Source organism: Podarcis vaucheri (assembly GCF_965113315.1).
Source record: "Podarcis vaucheri genome assembly, chromosome: 12".
In the NCBI taxonomy this organism is placed as follows: domain Eukaryota; kingdom Metazoa; phylum Chordata; class Lepidosauria; order Squamata; family Lacertidae; genus Podarcis; species Podarcis vaucheri.
This window is the reverse complement of record NC_138750.1, coordinates 58,443,774-58,451,254: the sequence shown is the minus strand read 5'-3', so window position 1 is coordinate 58,451,254 and position 7,481 is coordinate 58,443,774.

The following is a 7,481-nucleotide window of genomic DNA, read 5'->3' as shown; positions in this document are numbered from 1 at the left end:
GGCTGTCACGGGGTTGCTGCTTTGAACAAAGCTCTACTGAGCATATGGAATACTTTTCATTTTTTTCTGAACTTTGGCTATAATAATATCTACAGTGAATGGACAAAACTAATTAGATAACATTATTTTGGTTTTAATGGTTCTTATTGACCATTGTTTTAGTTACCTATTTTTATGTTTGATGGTGTTTGGTTTTCCTTTAATGTTTTGCACCAATAAATGCTAGAAACAGGATTATCTGTAAAAAAACAACAATGCACCTTTAGAATGAGGAAAACAGACTGCTTTCATTTAAGCCTAAATATTCTACTGTAGACACCTAGTCAGCCTGCAAATTTACAAGTTTTTGAGAAGTGTGTGTGTGTGTGTGTGTGTGTGTGTGTGTGTGTTTACTCGCCTGTCTGGAAACCCAGCTTGAAATTGTACCCTGCATGGTTTTATGGGTCTTAATCACCAGCACACTTAAACTTTTGGTAAACATTTATATAAAATTACGAAAATGAATAGTTGTACTTGTAAGTGCTTTTACAACAGAATTTCGTAGCATCTTGTAAGTAATTTTAAAAGTCAATTTTTTTGTTCTAGGTTTCATTTTTTTAAAGAAAAATGTGGGTGGTGTTTTTTTTTTGTTAAACTTAATAGCAATACTACAGTTTTGAGTGGAAAAAAGTGTTAAGTTACTTATTCAGCTTATGGACAGGTTTAGCTGGTTGGTGAGAAACGTTTAACAAAACTGCAACAATTAGTAATATATCTTGCCTGCTTTGCCAAATAAACTATAAATTATTGTACTTGTTGGCAAAATTGATAAGAAAAAGAGATGGCTGTATACTGGGCAGGAGGTCAGCTCAAAACAAGTGAGTACAGAATGTCTGTGGTGTGCAGAAACATAAGCCTTCTTTCAGATGAGACCATTTCCAGTGCATTTTGGAAGAGAAGCTTAAATTTGTTTTTATTATAGATAATGTGAAGACATACTATTTTACTATGCTGTTTAATACCTTGTGTATCTTCAGCCAATCTTGTTGAATGGTAAAAATGTGTACACGCTGCTTACATAATTGAAAAAAAACTATTGTGATTTGATAGATTGGCTAGTTTGAACTGAAACATGTTGACAGAGAGGTCAGTTGCTGTAAGATACTTTACCGCTGGTCAGTTCAGGTGCTGATTCATTGTATCTGGAAACAATTGTGGGTCTGAAACCTGCAAAAATCTCACTTCTACCTCTCTTGTAACTTTCTGGATGATGGTGACGATGGTGGTGATGATGATGATGATGATGATGATGATGATTGTTCTACACTGACCTGTGGTATTACTTTAAGTGGAATGGGATGCCATGTAGCTATGGCTAAATCATCACTTGTGTGAAGTCACTTAACATGTGTTCACTTGTCCATTATATTAAGAAAATGGTATGCTTGTAGAAAGGCACAAAAAGTTGTGATGTCTTGAAAAAGGTTTGTTAAGAGTTTTGGTGAATCCTATAAAAATCATGGTGAGTGATTTGTTCTAGCATTGTTTTTATATATAATGTTAACTTGGTATGAGCTTGATTGCTACAAGTATTCAGTTCTATCTATGTTTCATTATCTGCTGCTGGTTCCCATATAAGATATACTATTTTCTTTTTTTGTAATTTTCACTCAGTGCTTATTATGTGTGCTGGCTAACACTTAAACAATTAAAGTATTTAATATTTAAATGACTCTGGTTGTGTGATTTCAAGAAATCAGTGAAGAGAAATGACCCATGAGGAAGAAATAAGGTAAATCAAAGTGGGAAGAAGCCCTTAATATCCTACATATGTGTGCTTGGAAGCAAGTCCTATTCTTAAGTGAGATAGGTTTAATGTTAAGTGCCTGTACGGTTGCATCTAACGGCTTTGCTGATGGTAAGCCTTTTGCCAGCAGAAGAGGGAGGGAAGAGATTTTTGAGCATTCCCACTCTTCCATGCATCACCTCTAAATCTGCCACAGTCTTCTGAAAAAGATTTAGGGGGCTTTGAGGACTGCAAAGAAGAGAAATTATCAAAAGTTGCTTCCTTCCCCATTTGGCCAATTGAAGCCGAGTAACAGTGTTGGAGAGAACAGAATCTGCATAGTAATTCTAATCATACGCTTGATTAAGTCATTTTTGCCATAGAAGTAGCTGTTCCTTCTGAAAAAGCAGTGTGAAACCATCTTCTGGAAAGTGGGAGACCTTAGTCACAATCCCCAGACAACTTTATCTAAGGAGTCCCCTCCAGATGTGATGGGAGAACAAGGGCATCCTACCTTAATTCTCAATAGAGGTTTACCCAGATTAAGAGAATCTACAACCTGTTCTATTTCCCACTACTTGTCATATTCAACTGGTGCCTTATGCAAGCACGTGGACTTTTGATCCAGTAGGAGGCATCCAATCTTCAATAAGGAGACAATATTTTGTTTATCCCTCCCCATCTCACAGTGCCCCCTAAAAAACTCTTTGAGGAATTCTTGACCCACCATCTCTACTTGAGGGGGGAAATCAGTGGATTTGTGGGTGTAATGGCCTGGGACTCGGGCTTGTGCTTGGGCTCGGACCCGGACCCAGAGGAGTCTCAGTCCGCACCGGATCCTCTGCCTCAGGAGGCATCTGAACCAAGTCTGGGGCCTGATCCTGAAGAGCCCCAGTCTGCACAGGATCCCCTGCAACAAACACCAGCTGGGCCGAGTCAGGGGCCTCAGCCTTCCCTGGCTCCAGATGCGGGAATTACCTCGTTGCCCTCAGCTGGGCAATCACTTACACCTGCTCCACTACCGGTTTGGTCAGGGGAGGTTGAGGCGGCCTCTGGGTCTAGTAACCTACCAACATCTCCCAAGCTGCAGAGACTCAGGTCTGAGAGAAGGAGAGACCTAAGTACTCGCAAGAGGAGTTCTGGTCTTTGGGCAAAACAGGGAGGTGAGTCACCGGGGGATCAGGACTGGCCGTTACCCCGGCAAATATAAAAGGCTGTTGGACCCTGCCCCAGGTTGGGGGAGTAACATTATTGCTTGCTGGAACCTGCCTGAGACCGTGTGCCTGACCTTTGGCCCTGTCGGACAGACTCTTTACGGAATCCTTGGATTCGGGTCCTGGACCGCGCGGCTCGGGTTAACCCCCGGGCCCAGCACAGTGGGGTCCATCTGACCCCCGCCTTCACAGCCTGAAAATTGTTTAATATTTCCCAATCTGGTTTTGTGAATGGTTTTAACTGCTGCTCTTTCATAACAACGTTTACAAGAGAATTTTACCCCGCAGGGTGCAATGATGGCCACCAACCTGGATGGCATTAGAAGAGGATTGGACAGCATGGAAGGTGAGGCTACCAATAGCTGCTAGTCATTGATGCTTTTGCTGAAATCCCTGCACTGCAGGGGTTTGGACTAGAGGACTCTATGAATCTCTAATGGCTATGTTCTAGCTACTTGTGTCAGAGACAATATTCCTGGGATTCATAAGTGCATCCCAGCAGGGCTTGTCTTACGTTCTTAGGTGAGACCTGCAAAAATACTCTTGCTTTATAGTGTTTGGGAGGGTGTCCACAATGCTTCATGTGGGGTTTTATGGATCTCAGGCTAAGACCTACCTGCCCGTGGACTGTCTTGCAAGAGTGGTGAATGCTCTGGTTATCTCTCGCTTGGACTACTGCAACATGGTCTACGTGGGGCTACTTTTGAAGGTGACCCGGTAACTACAACTAATCCAGAATGCGGCAGCTAGACCGGTGACTGGGAACGGCCACCAGGACCATATAACACCTGCCCTAAAAGATATTCACTGGCTCCCAGGACATTTCCGAGCACAATTCAAAGTGTTGGTGCTGACCCTTAAAGCCCTAAATGACCTCGGCCCAGTGTACCTGAAGGAGCGTCTCCACCCTCATCGTTCAGTCTGGACACTGAGGTCCAGCACTGAGGGCCTTCTGGAGGTTCCCTCATTGCGAGAAAAAAAGTTACAGGGAACCAGGCAGAGAGCCTTCTCAGTAGTGGTGCCGGCCCTGTGGAACGCCCTCCCACCAGATGTCAAAGAAATAAACAACTATCTGACTTTTAGAAGACATCTGAAGGCAGCCCTGTTTAGGGAAGTTTTTAATATTTGATGAATTATTGTATTTTAATCTTTTGTTGGAAGATGCCCAGAGTGGCTGGGGAAACCCAGCCAGATGAGTGGGATATAAATAATAAATAAATTATTATTATTATTATTATTATTATTATTATTATTATTATTATTATTATTATTACCATCATCATCATCATCTCTGTGGCTTCCAATACGACTTGCTTACCTGCCTTTGGAGGCAGCACAAGTTCCCATGCCCACTCAGTGGAATAAAGCAGAACTTTGTTTTGCCAGCTTTTGGAAACATGAGCTCTGTGTTCTATACCGCTGGAGGCAGCAAGTCTGGAAGGCAGCAGCGTTTAAATGTTTGGCTTCCAGCTATGCATTCATCCTGGGCTAAGCAGCAGAAACCTGGCATATTGCCTTGGCCTTTATGAAGTCATTGCAGGTGTTTGACAAGGCTAGTCCTGTACAGCAGGAAGGTTTGCGTACCAGACCCATAATAATCAATCAATCAATCGATTTTGCATACTGCCCTTCATCCCAGTTCGGTTCACAACAGAAACAAAAAAATGAGAATACAGAATACAGCAAAAACAACCCTGTTCCCACAAACGCGTTTTTAAATCCGTGGAATGTTCATCAGCCAAATGTTGAAGAGAATTGTTTTGTCCTGGCGCCTAAAGATATGTAATGAAGGCGCCAGGCGAGCCTCCACACAGAGAACGTTCCACAGATGGGGAGCCACTGCAGGAAAGGGCCTGTCATCATGTTTCTCATGGAAGGGCGCACAAAGAAGGGCCTCAGTTTATGATTACAGGGTCCAGGTCGGTTCATATGGGGAGAAGTGGTCCTTGAAGTATTGTGGTCCTGGGCCATTTAGGGCTTTATAGGTCAGAACTAGCATTTTGAATTGTTCCCAGAAACTAATTGACAGACAGTGCAGTTGGACCAGGAACAATGTAATATGCTCAAACCATCTTGCCAGCTGCTGAATTCTGCACCAGTTGGAGTTTCCAAACCATCTGCAGAGGCAGTCCTACATATAACACGTTGCAGTAATCGAGCATGGAGGTTACCAGCGCATAGACGAAATAATTCTTCTCCTTGCCTGCTGCTCCAGTTGGCGCTGGAAGCCTCCGGAGGTACACATGCTGTACAAACGCAATGAGAGATGGGGGAAGGCAAGCACTGAAAGACAATCGAATGTATTCTCTTCCAGTCTTCTATTCTGTTGTTGTTTAGTCGTTCAGTTGTGTCCGACTCTTCGTGACCCCATGGACCAGAGCACGCCAGGCACTCCTGTCTTCCACAGCCCCCTGCAGTTTGGTCAAACTCATGCTGGTAGCTTCGAGAACACTGTCCAACCATCTCGTCCTCTGTCGTCCCCTTCTCCTTGTGCCTTCCATCTTTCCCAACATCAGGGTCTTTTCCAGGGAGTCTTCTCTTCTCATGAGGTGGCCAAAGTCTTGGAGCCTCAGCTTCAGGATCTGTCCTTCCAGTGAGCACTCAGGGCTGATTTCCTTCAGAATGGATAGGTTTGATCTTCTTGCAGTCCATGGGACTCTCAAGAATCTCCATGTCTTCTCCAAGAGTCTCCAAGAGTCTTCTATCCTGTTGTTGTTGTTTAGTCATTTAGTCGTGTCTGACTCTTCGTGACCCCCTGGACTAGAGCACGCCGGGCACTCCTGTCTTCCACTGCCTCCCGCAGTTTGGTCAAACTCATGCTGGTAGCTTCTGTACAGGTAGTATGTGACATGCAAAGGGGCAATTCAGCTGACCTTGACATGTTCAGGGGCATTGTACTCCTGGAACTGCAGACATGAAGCTGAAAGTTGGAAGATGCAGGAGGCATAAAAAGAAGTACATTCCTGTTGCTGGTGAGACGTCCCATGCACTGGCAGATGAAGGGGGCGGGGGAAGCGGTCCACCCTGGGTGCTATGCTTGGGTGTGTGTGACAAAATTCCCTCGGGTGGGTTGGCGTGGTGGCACTTGCACCCCCAGCAGGTGGATTTTCGTGATCGTAGCAAAAATCCGCCCGCTGATCAGCGTGCAGCGCTGGCCATCGGGGATGCCCCCCCAGTGGGCAGCGTTTGCACCCCAATCAGGCTCTGGCGCGCTGATCCTCCTGGAGGTGCCAGTGCTGCCTGCTGTTTATGCAAATATGCCCAGGGCATGGTGCTGGCTTTCAGGGATACACCGCCCAGCAAGCAGTGTTTGCACCCCCCCGGTGGGTGGCACTTGCATCCCCGGCGGCAAACGCCACGCCCTGGGCGTATTTGCACAATTGGCGAGCAGTTCTGGCACCCCCGGGAAGATCGGTGTGCCGCTGATGGCACCCCGGGAAGATCGCCCCGCCTCTGTGGGCAGATCGCCCCACCCCTGGGTGCACATCATATTTGCCTTTCCGGGTGCCCCAGCAGCTTCCTCCGCCACTGATCCCGTGGGCAAGGGCTTTTCTCCTTCGTGCCTGTTATTTACTGAAGTTCTCACCCTGGGCCAGCAGGGGGATACTGTAGATAGTTCAGGTCCACATATGCAGATAAGGGATCGAAAGTGACGTTCAGTGATTGGATACTTACAGAAAGTTGTTACAGTTACGTTGTACTGGAGCTCTATATAAACAGGCTGGCTGAACCCTTCAGTTCAGTTCTGTTCTGGCCTGTGAATAAACAAGAACTGTTTGGAGAATCGCTGTGTCATCTGATATGTTCACCCACAACTTAACAGTGCCCTTCTGCGAACATCCCAGAAACCTCTATCTGGCAGCAAACTGTTGGAAACAAGAAACGCAGAGAGATGGACCTTTCTTCGATCCAACAGAGACGAGCCCTAATTCTGTAACAGCGTGTGTCCCAGTATCTTCTAAGAGCTTGGACCACTGGCACTTTGAGCAACAACACAGACTGTGTCGCTCCTGGATTTCCTTCCCTTTGTTTCAGCAAGTGATTATTTTGAAAATGTGGAAGCAGTATGCTTAAGCTACTGCGTTTCATTAGTGCAATAAAGCAGCTCAGTTTTTGGGCATATCTCTTTCTCCCTTGCAATAGAGAAGAGTGTCAGAAGGCCTAGCTGGAAAGCGAAGGTCAAAGTATCCAACCCCCCCCCCCCCCGACTTGCTTCCACTAAAGTTTTTGGGCTCCCTATATATTCGTGTGAAGAAGACAGGTGGTTGCTCCAGTGATTGACAGCATGGAAGGAGAAGCATGTTTGTGATGGAGTCAAGAGCTTTGAACGTGCTCTGTTCTGCCTGCTATTCATGTAACAGAAGTGGTTCTGTGCAGGAAAATCCCATAAGAGAACATCAAAACAATAGCTTTATTAGGACCAAGAGAAACATCACAAAGTAGCATGCAAGTTTCTCCCAGCTGGATTCCTAGGCCTTCACAGCAACAGCGCACAGCAGGTA